General features: G+C 43.8%; 1 protein-coding gene across 2 annotated transcripts in view; it reads right to left on the bottom strand.

Moving 5' to 3' along the window:
• Positions 1–16,095, bottom strand: part of FAM160A1 (family with sequence similarity 160 member A1) — a 241,839-nt gene that overhangs the window by 175,694 nt on the left and 50,050 nt on the right. The window contains exon 1 of one of the 2 annotated variants that reach the window (XM_033940672.1): positions 11,914–12,166. The exons of the other annotated variant lie outside the window; for it this stretch is intronic. The gene's annotated coding sequence lies outside the window, so the exon portion shown is untranslated. Of the gene's footprint in view, positions 1–11,913; positions 12,167–16,095 lie in introns of those variants that run through there. 2 annotated transcript variants of the gene reach the window in all.

The raw sequence follows: 16,095 nt of genomic DNA, 5'->3' as shown, positions 1-16,095 counted from the left end.
TCGGCTAAGGAGGAGCCCCAGCTGGTTCTCACAGGCAACTGCCCTGACTCAGCAACAAACTAATGTGCCCCACTGAGCCTAGAGAGGCATCACCAAGCCAAGCCTCTCGGGAAATCTCACAGCACTTGGTTTCCATATAAACTAGAGTTAGCACAGCCTTTGCCATGGGCGAGATGCCTCAGCAGAAGGCCGCATCGCACTAGCTTCTGTCGATCCTAAAATCCCAAGTCCAGTGGCAGTGTTGCTCTGTCAGGTCTTGAGGGCAGGAATGCTACGGAGGCAGCCTCTGGCATGGAAAATGAGTCTTGTTGATTAAAATAATTTGTAAAAACAGCTAACCCCGCAGTAGATCATTACTGAACCACAGCATCTGGAGGCCTGATTCAGGGTACACAGTACGAGAGCTGCAGTTTGTGGCACCCTCACTAAGGACTGTTTCTATAACTGAGCTACTGGGACAAGAAGATAATACAGGGGTAGGCAATTCTGGTCCTCGAGAGCCACAGGCAGGTCAGGTTTTCAGGATATCCACAATGCATATGTATGAGATGAATTTGCATTCATTGCCTCCATGAGATGCATATTTATTGTGGATATCCTGAAAACCTGATCTGCCTGTGGCTCACGAAGACCCGAATTGCCTACCCCTGTAATAATAGAATGAGGGAATCTCCTGAGGCACAGGTGTCAAAATCAGTCCTCGAGGGCCACAATCCAGTCGGGTTTTCAGGATTTCCCCAATGAAAATGCATAAGATCTATTAGCATACAATGAAAGCAGTGTATGCAAATAGATCTCATGCATATTCATTGGGGAAATCCTGAAAACCTGGCAAGATTGCGGCCTTCGGAAGGGCTTATAAACGACGAGGCTATATATACCTTAACTGGAAGCCCAAGGAGTCGGCCAAAAAAAAAACAACAAAAAACCCCACTTCCCACTGCTTTAACAGCCTTCTGTACCTTTTCCAAAATAGCATGACAAAGAGACCTTAGAGCCTAGTATAATTATTGAGATACAGGCTTTTGAAGACAGGAGTCCGCTTCGTCAAAGGCATCTCTTATTCTGGAAAACTTATGCCTCGATAAATTTGCTAGCTATAAGACTCCACAAGCCTCTGTGTCATTTCTGCTATTAAGATTAACACGGTCGCCCCTCTGGAAGGTTTTACAGTGGTGCTTTATGCGTACCCTCAAGAGCCACAAATCCAGCGTAAATCGTACAAGCAATAAAAGTCAAGCTCCACATAGATTAAAAAAAGAACGTCTTGTGATTTCCTATAGAACTCGGCTATCTAGCTAGTGCATGAAAACAGGAATGCACTGCAGGCAGACCAGGTAGAGCTCGGGGTCCTTTACTGACACTTAGTAGCTGTGTTCTGCTATTTCGTGGTGTTAAGGGGGAAAAGAAGGTTTGCAAGTGGCAGACCAAAGTACAGATAGGTGCAGATAAATGTCATTTCTCTTCTCTCTCTCCTTCAGCGATATCCATATTCTTAATAGAAGAAAGCCCCTTTAGGGAAATACCCATCAGCAAAGGATAGAAAATAAAGGGTGAAAAGGCAACATTTGCAATAAATAATATAAATAAGAAGAAGGAACTGTCTCTTCAGTGATGGCAACCTCACATGGGGCACACAATACTGAAAAAAAAAATAGCTCAATTATCAGTAAAAATGGAAAGGAATTTCAGGTGGAACTTTTCTTTGTGTTTCTACAATAAAGTATGTTAAAATGGAAAGAAACAATTGTCAGCTAATATTAATGCAGAATGGAAAATCAAATTTCCCAATGGTTTGTGTGCATGTTTATGCATGGATGCAGATTCCCAGCTGACACCAGTTCTCAGATTTAAAACGGCAGAGCATTTGTTTTGCTGGTTTAAAAAAAAAAAAAAAAAAATTAAACAAGCCGGTTTGCACTAGCGGATGGCAATGTACATTGATTCCGTATGCATTTGGCTCATTGGGGGAGCCTTAAAAATTTTAGTGCATGCAAACTTAATTGTTACATGCGTATGCCTACAAATTAACGTGCATATAACCAATTTACATTCCTTAAGAAGTTCTCTCGCTCATACAAAAAGTGCACATTATAAACGAAAGTCTGAATCAAAGTCAAAACACTTGCGGAAAACAGGAACATTTCAGAATAATCTCAAAACAAACAGCCACGACAGCAGCTGGATGATAAAAGAAACTGCATAAGTTCAAAAGTGCGCTGTGGATGTATAAAAGGCAGCTGGATGGCCTATAATGCCAGCAGGCACCAGCCTATGTTATGGGGCTAGAACCTTCTCCAGAAACTCTCTCAACAACAATGACTGTGCTTGGAAACCAATGCCCCTGCAGTATTTACACTTCTCCCTCCGTATTCGCGGTTTCACTTATTTGTGATTTTTCGGCCGCTGACTCCACCCCCTAAAAAAACATCATCACTAAAGTTTTTTCCTTTTACTTTACTGGACAGTACCGATAAAAAAGTTTAATCACTTACCATTACTGTACTGTAACTTTGAAAATCGCTGCTGCCATGCTTTCTCACACAAATTCGCTGCTTCCATGTTTCCCAATGTGTACTGAGAAAAACGCTGCTTCCCAGCATCCCTAGAGAGAAAGGCTTCTTCCCAGCATGCATGAAATCGCTGCTTGCTTGCCTGAAATCGTTATTCACGGTTTCAATAGTAAAATCGATGTCACTTTCCAAAAACCGCGAATAACATATAAAAAAGTTATTTGCAGTGTTTTTTATATTCATGCCTATTGCCAGACGCATCCACCGCGAATACGGAGGGAGAAGTGTATTGATATTTATCATTTATAATGGATTTCCTCCCATCTCAGCAATCACCTAAATTAGCTACCGTTTTCCCTGCACTTTCTCGATTTACAGAGTACTGTCTTAATGTACATATAGTCCAATGCAAAAAGGGAAAAGATCCCTTTAGTGGATACACCCCATAATTCCTACAGTTCTCGAGCAAAATGCAGACCGCTCCACTGGCAACAGAGGACTGAATTAACCAAATTCTGAGCATATGCATTTTAATATCATCTCAGTTTTTGTTTTTCAATAATAGCATGCACCATTTAGAAAATCACCCTATTTCAAAATTTTTTTAAAAAATTATATGTCATGACATTTTTCCTAAGCCAGCTTTATAGTCCAGCAATAAGTACAAATGAACAAACATAATAAATGTCATTACAAACATAAAACCATACAGAAGTACAATCTAAAAAAGCATAAAACGGTGATTAGGCCTCAATATTTGAGGCACATCTTCACATAGCCACAAACATAGTCCCTCATTCTTTACCCATATTTCATTTTGTAGAACAGATAACGTTTCAGCAGTTTTCAAATTCCCCTAGCGCCGTATATATTGCTCAATATGTAATTCCACTCAGGACGAGAGTCCTGGATACAACCAAACCCCTTGAAAATTATACAGTGGTGCCTCACACAACAAACTTAATTGGTTCCAGGAGCAAGTTTGTTATGCGAAAAGTTCGTTATGTGAAACGCGTTTTCCCATAACAATACATGTTAAAAAAAATAATTCGTTCTGTAGCATAAAATATGCTAAGATGACATAAAAAAAGATAAATTTTTTGTTATTATTTTTATTTAGATACATCTAAAAACATACATCTCCCTGTCCTTTTACTTCCACTATCTTCCTATCCCATCTCTATTCCCTTTTGTCCCTCTCCCCATGATCAATCATCTCACCACCTCTCTCTGCCCTCACCCTCAGGGTTCAAGATTGCTTCCACTCTTTTTCCTGTTGTTCTCTCTGCCTGTCACCCTATGATTTAGCATCCCTTCTGCCCTTGTCCAATATTTCCCCTTCTCTCCCTCCCTCTCATCCCCTGCTCCAACATGTGCTTTCAGCGGCCTACTCCCCCCTTAAGCGTCTTTTCTTCTCCACTCCACCTTTCCTCCCTCCCTGCCTCCACCTTTGTGGCGCTTTTGCACCCGACCGACAACAGAACAGGCCCGGTCGGACAAATCTCCCTGTCCTGTAGCCGCGAATCTAAATTACCTTCTTACAGCAGCTGGATTATTGAAGCTGCTGTAAGAGGTAATTTAGATTCGCGGCTACAGGGCAGGGAGGTTTGTCGGCCGGGCCTGTTGTCGGTCGATCGGGGGACCTGACCAGCTGTGCACATTCTTCGGGGCGGACCGCCCCCTCCCCCCTCTTTCGTTCGCCATTGCCTTCTTCCTACCTGCCCTGCCGCAGCCGCACACAGCCGACCGGAAGTCTTCCTGATGTCAGCGCTGACGTCGGAGGAAGGGAGGGCTTTGCTTAAGCCCTCCCTCCGACGTCAGCGCTGACATCGGGAAGATTTCCGTTCGGCTGTGTGCGGCTGCGACAGGGCAGGTAAGGAGAAGGAGACTACCCTCGCGGCTCGACCAACCCCGCTGCGATCCAACCCCGCAGGAACCCCGGAAGTATGCAGCTCGGGCGACTTCGTTGTGTGAAACGAAGTCCGTTGTACGAATCAAGACATAAAGTTCGTTGTGCGCAGCGTTCGCTGTGCGAGGCGGCCGTTATGCGAGGCACCACTGTACTCTATTGCATTGATGGTGAACCTATGGCACACGTGCCAGAGGGCGCACTCATCGCCCCAGCACAGAGTTCGCCAGAGTTCATTACTAGAAAGCCAGAGGGATGTGGGGCTGGGCTGCTCCCCTGCCCCTCTCCAAATGTGCCCGAGGACATTTCTCACATCACCCGCCCCTCTGCCCAGCAGCCCAGTGGGAGTGCTTTCTCCCTCTCGACAGGGGTAAGGCGGGCGGCTCACATGTGGCGTGAGGGTGCGGCGCACACAGCAGCCTGTTGAGTCTGTGGCAAAAGTGATTCCCATGGTGGGGTTGGAGAGGAGCTAGGTCAGAGGGGAGCATAGCTCACAGCGTGGCATAAGAGAGGGGAGCAGATTATTGATTCAGGGAATATCCATTTCTTTAGTGTTAACTAATAGTGTTAGCTATTTTTGATAGAGAGAGAGATTTGTATTGGGTGCTTCATTTTTTAAAAATTTTGTGTTTTTGTAGACTCCAAGTCTTGAATAACCCAAAATGAATACAGCAAAAAAAAAAAAGAAGCAAGAACAGGTAGTGGAAGATCATTCCAAAAGGCCTGGACAGAAGAATCATTTGGAGTGATTGAATGGGAAAGTGTTATATATTCTGTGTAATGAAAGTGTTGTGTGTCACACATCAAGTGTCAGATGACACTTTGACACCAACCACAATAGTGTTGCCAAACTTGGTGAAACTGAAAGAAAAGAGATTCTTTTTTTTATAACTTTAAGTCAACTTGGAGCAAGACAATGCAGCGTACAACAGTGGTCTCAAACTCAAACCCTTTGCAGGGCCACATTTTGGATTTGTCGGTACTTGGAGGGCCTCAGAAAAAATAGTTAATATCTTATTAAAGAAATGACAATTTTGCATGAGGTAAAACTCTTTATAGTTTATAAATCTTTCCTTTTGGTTAAGTCTTAATAATAATATTGTCATTTATATCTAAAGAGACATATGATCAAGAAACTTTTATTTTACTTTTGTGATTATGATAAACATACCGAGGGCCTTAAAATAGTACCTGGCGGGCCGCATGTTGCCCCTGGGCCGCAAGTTTGAGACCACTGGCGTATAACAACCAGTGCGAGAAAACAGCAACTAGTACAGAAAGGGCCCTCCCCCTTTGCAGAACTGGCGGGCAATCCAGCTTTCCCAGCAGGCCTTTCTGGGTCTCCTTTTGAGCTCTGGAAGAGGCTTGGGTGTCGGTTCATTGGAAAAGAGTTTCTTGAAGGGAAATTGAGGAAATATCATTCCCAGTATCTTAGTTTTTGCAACTCTGTACGAGTTGTTTTTTCTAAACTAAAACCTCAGTATTCAGGTTAAATTGCTGTGTTGGCACTTTGCAATAAATAAGTGGGTTTTGGGTCGCAATTTGGGCAGTCGGTCTCTAAAAGGTTCACCATCACTGCTCTATTGTATATGCATCACCTATTCAAAAAAATAAGGAAAGAAAAATGCGAACTTTTCAGGGTCTAGAAGGCAATACATCAGTAGAAAGTCTTGATATCTTCCTGAAGCAGCAGCGACAGTATAGTCTGTGAAACGCTGGTTGCTATTGGAGAAGAGGCAAGAGCAGTTCAGAAGTAAAATTAAGGGACACCCTTTAGCTAGGGTTACCAGATGTCCAGGAAAACTCGGTCATGTCCTCTTTTTAGAGGACTGTTCGGGTGTCCAGACAGATTTCCAAAACCCAGCAGTTTGTCCGAGTTTTGGAAGGCCCCAAACTCGGGGCCATGTTGTAGAGAATGACACGGGGACAGAATCTGTCCCTGTCCCCATCGTTAACCGCGGGTAACCTCCCCATGTCATTCTTTAGTGTCTATCTCAATTTCAGTCCTTCTACACTAGCAGTTATCAATGCAAGGCTTGAGGGTCAGTGGCTGTGCCCATTCATGCTCTGATTCTTCCCTCTATCTCCTTAATAAAGAATGCCAGGGATGGGTACCCATGGTTAACCACAGGGACGGGGACAAATTCTGTCCCCATGTCATTCTCTACAATGGCCTCTGAGCATTTCCAGATGTGATGTGATGACATCACATGTATACGGTGTCATCACATCGCATCCATGCATGCTTGAAGGCCTACCAGATGCAGCCCTGAGATCATAGTACATAGAAACATGTTGGCAGATAAAGGCCAAATGGCCCATCTAGTCTGCCCATCTGCAGTAACCATTATCTCCTCCTCTCCCTATTGCCTAAAGTTCTTAACATTTGCATTAGAGAATGACACGGTGACAAAATTCATCACCGTCCCCGTCCCCGCGGATAACCGCGGGAAATAATCCCATGTCATTTTCTAGTGTCTATTTCAACCTCAGTCCTTCTACACTAGCATTCTTCAAAGCAAAGCTTGCGGGTCAGTGGTTGTGGCCATTCATAGTCTGATTCTTCCCTCTCTCCTTAAAGAATGACATGAAGATGGTTTCCCGCGGTTATCCGCGGGGACGGTGATGAATTTTGGCACTGTGTCATTCTCTATTTTTGCATTTCCTCTTCCTATAGCCTAAGGCTCTTTGCACCTGTATTGTGAGGCTGCCCATCCACAGTAACCATTATTTTTCTCTCTCTGAGAGATCCCACGTGCCTATCCCAGGCCCTCTTGAACTCAGACACAGTCACCACCTCTCCTGGGGAGCAGAATGGAGGCAGGACTGGGGGGCAAGACGAGGCAGGGTCACATGTCCTATTTTTAATGAGGAAATCTGGTAACCCTATCTTTAGCTAGTGCAGGGGTTTCCCAAAGGCTGAGGCCACTTTTTGAGCTGCCATAAAATGGCCACATTTCCTATTTTTTCTATTAATGGCCACACGCTAATTTCCCCATTAGCACATGGCCATTACCATGTGAGCCCTTACCTCTACCCATTATGTAGCTAACCAATTGGCACAGGGCACACCTACTCTTTGCCTCCAAACACACACACACAACCCCCGGCACTAAAATATACAATCTAATTTTTTAGCAAGTGGGAAGCGCATACCAGTCCTGGAACTACTCCAGGATGCCTGAATGAACTCCACTTTAGTGCTTTATAGTCTGTAAATACATATAAGATAGAGTATAATTTTCAAGGTCCAGAGAGGTCCAATGCATGTTGGAGCTACAAGAAAGAAGTGGGCACACTTGATCATCTTTTGTTTTACTGCCCACTGGTTCAAACATTCTGGCAGGAGGTATGGAATGAAATCCAAAATATTTTGGAAGCTTGTATGGCATGGCGACTTGTGGAGCACCTGCTACTTCAACAACCTATTGGATATAGTAAATCAAAATAAATTGTTCACGATACTCTCTGGAGTGGCACTACGGTCAATAGTTAAGAACTGGAAGGATTTCACATTGTTGAATTTTCATCATTTTGGGTGGGAAACTGTCCCCCTCCTTCTTCGAAACCGCGCTAGCGGTTTTTAGCGCAGAGAGCTGCGCTGAATGGCCCACACGGTTTCATAGACAAGGGGGGGGTGTGCCTTTTCTATAAATATGAAGCTGATTTAGCTGAAAGATCAGGGAATATGGCATCATTTAAGGTTGTTTGGAGCCCTTTAGAGGGTTTCATAAAACAATGTGTGTGATGGAATGATTGACCTGGCAGACATATGAGAGGGAGGGAGGGTGAGTGAGTGGGGGTTTGGGAGGAAGGGAGGGATGGGTAGATAATGGCATGTTTTTCATTAAGAATTTTCTTTTTCTTTTTTTTTAATTCAAAATTTTCAATTTTTACAAGCATATATCTTGACAAAGAAATAGAATTACAATTGAAACAAATTATAGAAATAATCAATATCCATCAAATTTAACATTTAGGACTCCTTTTACAAAGCAAAGCAAACATTGTCAACCCGATAGATTTCCCTAATATTAAAAGGGGCCAGAAAAATATTGAAAAGGGAGATAAAATAGAACCCTGAGGAATCCCATATTCAGTTGTAAATGAGTCAGACGATATAGAATTAAACATTACCTTGGAAGAACGATCTGTAAAAAAAAAAAGATAAAAACCAGTCCAAGACCTGGCTTTTAATACCGATTTCACTCAGACGAGACAGAAGAAGCTTATGATCTATCGTGTCGGATAAGATAATAATAATGAAGTATGTCTCTGTGCCACAAGAGTGCATCTGCCGCTGATGCCATAAGAAACAGAAACCACTAATATAGGTGACATTATTTATTTTGTAATGTCAAGATTTAGGGCTCCTGAAGCAGGCCATTGTGGCCGAAACACGTACGTGTCGAGTCCTGATCGATAATAAAGCGATTGAGCACCTCGGGTCGCCTTTGCTGTTTTTCTTGCCTTTCAAGGTTTTCAACAGCACTATCCAGATAGTGCCACCAAATATCCACAGATAGGATACTTATAGCAGATCTAGGTAGCAACTGCCAGTATCTGTGTATCAGTGTCTGAATCTCTTTAACACAAACACACACACAAAAAAAAACTATTTTACGCAATAGCCAAGTAAACTGAATGTATTAAGTTAAAACACCAACAGTGCAACCTGCGCTGTGTGGCAAGCACAACCCCGACAACGCAAACATGAGGAAAGTAAATCTAATCTAATCTAATCTGTTATTTGTGCATCACACACTACCTATATAGGCTCAAGGCAACTTACAGAGAGGAAAAAGAAAGAACATTAGAACATGGGAGGGTCAGGGAGGGTGGTAGGAGGAATTTTAGTGGGATATTGAGATTAGGAAAGACCTAGTCATAACAGAGTGAATATTCTGAAAGCAGAGAGATGGAGGGATTGTAGCAAGAGAAGTGGACTTAGTTTCATGCAGAGTTCAGGTTAGAGAGTTGCACGGGGACAGAAATCCCACCCGTCCCCGCCCGTCCCCGCCAGGATCCTCTCCGTCCCCACCTGTCCCTGTCAGGATCCTCTCCGTCCTCACCCATCCCCGCAAGGAATTAACTCCATCCACGCCCGTCCCCATAAAAAGCAGCAATTACTTCTGACAGGATCATCAATTCCACAGTTTCTTTTGTGTTTGCGCTGCTGTTTTCCTTGTGGAATCTCTTTGGTGGAACCCTTTTTTGGTTTTCTGTTCAGGTAATTAACTTACAAACCCCCTCTTTTACTAAGGCTGACGTGTCCATTATATTATATGGACGAACCCTGCTTCCAAAGCCTTCCATCCCCGTGGGAGTCCTGTGGGCCAGAGGGTGGACCCCGTGGGAGTCCATGGGCCAGAGGGGATTCCCGCGGGACCCCCGCAGGTCTCACGGGATTCCCGCGTCCCCGTTCCCGTGCAGACCTCTAGTTCAGGTATCAAAGAAAAGGGTTTTTAGTTTCTTCTGAAATGAGGTGTAGTTAGGTTCTGTTCCGATTGTCCTGTGCGGCAGACACAATGCCAACAGCAGAAGCAGGGGAAAAGTAGTCTGCACGGTGTGACAAGTACAACCTCAACAACCTTCCTAGGCAGACTCGGAGAGCCATGTTGCTTTTTCTCTGCCATCATCTGCTTTGGTACAGTGCTCTAAAACATGAGCTGACCAACTGATTGGCCCAGACGCTTAAGGCCGAGTGGCACAATAAGACCATGTACCATGACTGGAGGCGGGTGCTAGATAGGGTTACCATATTTTGAGATGCAAAAACCCTCAGCTCCTCCAAGTCTGCTACTCTAACCTAAAGGGAACGTATTCGTTCTCTGAGAGCTAGAAGCTCTTTACAGCGAACACACACATATATAACTTCTCGCCAACCGGGAGAAAATCCTACATGTGACACTCGGTGCAAAAGAATGGATAGCACCCATCTCGCTGCTAGACTACTGTCTGCATCTTATTATCGAGCCGATTAATTAATTAAACCTTAGTAAGCTACTCGGAATATATTAGACCTCAAAATGAACTGTTGACCCAACTATGCACAAGTCACTACACATGAAATACAATTTCCGTACACGAAAAACAATCCCCGTTCATTTCCTCTGCCCACAGAATAAATGAAAGCTCCAGGCTTCTTGAGATGTTGCAAAAGGACCCCCTCTTTACAGGCTAACCCATTATACATCCAAACAAGCCTAAAACAGGAATGTTGCAGAACTAGACTTTCAAAGTAGTTTGCTAAAATGTCTACTGTACCTGAATGTAACTAGTCTTAACTGATAAATCAAGTCAGGGTTGTCCCGAGCTGGAATCGCTTCCTATATGACATGCTCCCTAGTGTCCCCACCCATCTCACTGTGCTATGGCCACCAGAGAAGACAATGAACAGGGTTGCTATTTGTATCCCCATTACTCTTGCCCTTTGTGTGGCTACATTACCCAAAATCCTAATTTCATACATAAGTACAGTACACCAAAGTTTATTTAGGCATGGATGTATAGAGAAACCCCCCCCAAAAAAAAAAAAAATGTATGAACATAAGAATTGCCAGGGGAGAGTGTGGCACAGTGGTTAAAGTTACAGCCTCAGCACCCTGAGGTTGTGGGTTCAAATCCACACTGCTCCTTGTGACCCTGGGCAAGTCACTTAATCCCCCCATTGCCCCAGGTACATTAGATAGGGAGCCCACCAGGACAGACAGGGAAAAAAATGCTTGAGTACCTGGATAAATTAATGTAAACCTTTCTGAGCTCCCCTGGGAGAACGGTATAGAAAATTGAATAAATAAATAAATTAAATAAATACTGGGACAGACCAAAGGTCCATCAAGCCCAGTATCCTGTCTCCAGCTGTGGCCAACCCAGTTCCCAAGTACATAGCATAACAAAAATGTATTTATATACCGACGTACCTTCGGAGTTCTATGCAGTTTACAAAAGAAAATTCAAACAGTGACAATAAAAACAAACGACCTAGAAATTACAAAACTTTCTTAAGTAGGTTTTCAATAATTTCCTGAACTGCTGCTAAGAGACAGAGCTAACTTAACAGATTTGCAAACTCTTTATCACCAGAAGCTGCCTGAAAAGACAGGAGTCGTTGAAAATAGCTCTTGTATAAACAACCCTTTAGGATGGAAAAGCAAACAAATTAGAATTACAGTACGTCTTGGGACGTTGTGAATTAATGACTAACAAATGATCCGCAGCATGTGCAATCAAACTTAAATCTGATATTTCCAGAGACTTTGACTTTTAAAAAAAAAAAAAACTTCTCAGATTTTCTCAGTGAAAACGGCCACAATATTCGAAAGCAGTAGGAAAATGTTGGCACTGCCAGGCACGCGAGAGGGAGGGAGCTGGTGCCTCTCCAGGGCCAGCAGACACGCTTGGGTGCACAGGTTCACCGACACCGCACCAGCTTCATACAATACTGGGAAAACATTTACCATGCTATTACATGTGTGACTCGGTGAATACCTGGGCCGCGAAGTCCTCCAAAGAAGAAAAACCCGTAGAACAGTACTGCTGTCTTTAATCTGTTTTGTCTTGTAAGGATTAGCTCTCCCCAGGAATTTCCATCTGTCTTCAGCAACAGAAATCTGTAATGCTTTAGTAGTCAATCCTTGGTTTACAGAGTCATGTTCGCAAGGCTACGGCTCGTACGAGAGCCATTGCTGAAGTCAAACCCAGAGTAGACAATTCAAAACCTGCATAACAGCACTACGCAGAACCTGTGTGATTACTATGGGTAAGGGAGGTGCTTCTGACGAAAACAGTGAAGAATATTTGTTTAATTATTCAGGTGGACTGAGTTTGGAAGATTCTCCAGCACACCTGGTCTCAGGTTTCACCTTCCACTGCCGCTGCCAGGAAGGTGTGACCAACAAAAACACAAGTCATATGAATCCCTCATGACAGCACTTGTCAAACCACTCGGGAATTTCTATTTATTACTGGGTAAAGAGTGCAGAGGTAGTATAATGAATAGGAAGTAAAAACAAGCAGCTGAAGGGATCCGGTTAATAATGTAAAACGGAGGCTGGCCTAGTGGCTCAGTGACCACGCGGCGATTCTGGCTTCAATGCCCAGATCAGATTTCTCTCTGTCCCCTGGGTTGGCCAGGGACGGGACGCTGCAGAGGGGGGTAGGGTTACCAGATTTTTACCACTGTAAAATCCAGATCCATGGCCCCCTCCCCCAGGTCCACCCAGCCCCGCCCTGTTCTGCCCAAGTCATGCCCCAGCCTCGCCCCCCTCAACCTGTTCTCCTGCTCGGAGCCGCGTCGGGAGGGCATCTGCGCACACGCAGGTGGGACACGATGACATCACACGAATGCACGTGACATCCGAGCATGCGCCGATGCCCCTCCCCCGACGCGGTCCCGAGCTGGAAGCTCTTCAAAAACCGGGCAAAGTGTCGGGTTTTGAAAAGCCATCTGAACGCCCAGATGTGTCCGGGTAGATCCAGACGTCGGGTAACCCTAGGGTAGGACGTCCTAGCCAATGAATAATGTTGACACCTGCTGGCTAGATTAAGCATATTATTTTAGGGTCTCGGTGGCCTAATCATTAGGCAAGACCAGGGCTAATAGGCAAAACTAGGAAGCAGTCTAGGGCAGCAAAAAGCAGTTACAGTCAGAGTTAAGCAATAAGTCCTGACAGCCAGACAAACTCAAAGAACCAACAGGGCATATCTGCAGGAAGAGGACAGGCAAATTTGAAATAGGCGCGGGTGAAGTTTAAGTTTGGTTGCTTCTGTTTTAAGGCTTTGTTTGGTTTAGCTCCCAAATCTATAATTAAGCTTTTCTCTTTTGCAACCAACAGACATAATAATAATAATAATAATTTTATTTCTTATATACCGCCAAAGCCATAGTAGTTCGAGGCGGTTTACAACGAAGAAGGACTGGACAATCAGCGAAAATGGTACAAAGGTACAATCAGAGAAAATAGGTGGCAGAGAAAAAATGGTACAAACAGAGAAAATAGGAACAATCGGCGAAAAATGGTACAATCAGCGAAAATAGGTACAATCAGGGCAAAAAATGGTACAGGGAAGAAGGTCAAGACAATCTGCGTAAAGGATCAATCCAAGAATGTAGGTATAACAGTGGAAGTGGGCATGTAGGTAAAAAAACAGGGGGTGCAGACAGCACAGTTTAATGGGGAACGGGACATGGTGAGATAGAAGGGGCCAGGGTAGGGCATAGGGGTCTTAGGGTGTGAATCAGGTGAAAAGATTAGTTTTTAGTAGTTTCCTGAAGTTTAAGTAGGATGAAGTGCGTGAGATGATGTGGGCCAGCCAGTTATTGAGCTGACCTACTTGGAAGGCAAGAGTTCTATTTAGATATCTTTTGTAACGGCAGGCCTTTAGGGTAGGATAGCTAAACAGGTGGGTTCTACGCGTGAGTTTGGATGGGCGGTCTAGGATAAAATGGGGTATCAAGTAAAGGGGGGCCGAGCCAAGGATGGATTTGAAACAGAAACAGGCGAACTTGAATTGCACTCTTGCTTCCAGGGGTAGCCAGTGAAGTTTGTGGTAGTAGGGAGTTAAGAGTTCCCATTTTTTTAGTCCGAAGATCAGTCGGATTGCCGTGTTTTGCATCTGAATTTTGTTTTTCCGCCTGTTAGAGGATGTAAACTTAAAAAAAACATCATCAAAATCTTTTTTCATATCAAGCAGCGTTATGGGGTAAGGATTTAGGACAATTGCTTTTGCTTACTGACACTTATGGGGAATTTAGGAGACATCTAAAAACATATCTGATTTGTAAAAATCTTATCATGCACTATTTTGATCATTTTGGGGCTCCTTTTACTAAGGTGCACTAGCGTTTTTAGCGCATGCAGCAGATTAGCGCACGCTACGGAGCTAGAACTAACGCCAGCTCAATGCTGGCATTAGCGTCTAGTGCGCGAGGCATTGTAGCGTGCGCTATTCTGCACGTTAAAGCCCTAACGCAGCTTAGTAAAAGGAGCCCTTAGTGTCTATAATTATTGGCTTTTAACTTTTTTAGTTCTCTTTAACTTCTTTTATTGTTGTTGTTTTTTAACTATTGTAAACCGCATAAAACTTTACAACCTTGCGGTATATAAACTGATTATTACTATTATTATTATAACTGGAAACATAGGAGCCCACTTTTGAAAATGATTGGTGTGTTCAGCTCATAACTCCATCAATTTTCCCTTATCCAGCAAAGAAAAAGCAAAAATACATCTGGTAACTAGTGACCAACCTGTATTTAAATGTCAAGAGCAGGGTAGGTAAAGTGGGCATATCAAAGGTCCTCCCCCTTCTCAGCATCATACTTTTTTTTTTCTCACTCTCTCGTCATTCATAGCACTTTTCTCCAACCAGTCCCTCTCTTTTCACTCAGAGAATAGTTAAGTTCTGGAACACGTTGCCAGAGGCTGTGGTAAGAGCAGATAGCATAGCTGGCTTTAAGAAAGGTTTGGACAAGCTCCTGGAGGAAAAGTCCATAGTCTGTTATTGAGAAAGACATGGGGGGAAGCCACTGCTTGCCCTGGATCGGTAGCATGGAATATTGCTACTGTTTGGGATTCTGGAATCTTGCTATTCTTTACGATTCTGAATGGAATGTTGCTACTCTTTGGGTTTTGGCCAGGTACTAGTGACCTGGATTGGCCATTGTGACAATGGGCTACTGGGCTTGATGGACCATTGGTCTGACTCAATATGGCTAGTCTGATGTTCTTACATGAGCTAAGTATAGGACAATTAAGCCATTGTAACATCACTGATGAGGTTGGCTCTGAGGCACTGTGGACTGAGGCATTATGACATCACAATCTCAGCTCTGGAATGTTGCTCTCATTGGGGTTCCGCAATCTTGCTATTCTTTGAGATGCTGGAATGTTGCCACTCCTTGGGTTTTGGCCAGGTACTAGTGACCTGGATTGGCCACCGTGAGAACGGGCTACTAGGCTTGATGGACCATTGGTCTGACCCAGTAAGACTAGTCTTATGTTTCTTCAGCCTATTCCCCCAATTTTTTTGTTTCCCCTAATTTCTTCTCCTTCACTCCTCCTGGTCCCCCCCTCCCCATAGATATACTTTGATGTTTAATATTTGGAGGCTGGGAGTAGTTGGCTTCTTTTTCATTTTACCTTGACCCAGCATTCTATTACCCTCCAATCTCCAGCAAGTTTCAATGTACTTTTCCCTAGCCAGCTGTTTGATGCACGTTTGGCTCACCCATCTCTTTACTGATTCACACGTCTCACTCTTCGCTACAGATAAGACTCGCTAATGTTTGTAGATTTAACTCTACTATTAATTATTTCTAGAGCGCTACCAGACCTATGCAGCGCTAAACAAAGTCCCTGCTTGAAAGAGTTTACAATCTAAACAGACGAGACAGACAAACAGGGGAATGGTTAATCTGCTGGCTGGGCTGGTGGGCAGTGGGGAGTAGGGTTATGAATTGAAGGCTATATTAAAAAGGTGGGTTTTAAGTCTGCTTTTAAACAAGGGAAGGGAAGGGGTTTGGCGGACAAACTCGGGTAATTTATTCAAGGCATAAGGGGCAGCTAGATGAAAGGAACTGGCAGTGGAGGAGAAGGGTACAACTAAGAGTGGCTTATCTGAAGAATGGAGTTCTCTGGGAGATGTAAAAAGAGAGTGAAGAGAGGAGAG

This window comes from Geotrypetes seraphini, chromosome 1, assembly GCF_902459505.1.
Source record: "Geotrypetes seraphini chromosome 1, aGeoSer1.1, whole genome shotgun sequence".
Lineage (NCBI taxonomy): Eukaryota > Metazoa > Chordata > Amphibia > Gymnophiona > Dermophiidae > Geotrypetes > Geotrypetes seraphini.
Note: the sequence above shows the minus strand (reverse complement) of the source record. Positions and strands in the feature narration are given on the sequence as shown.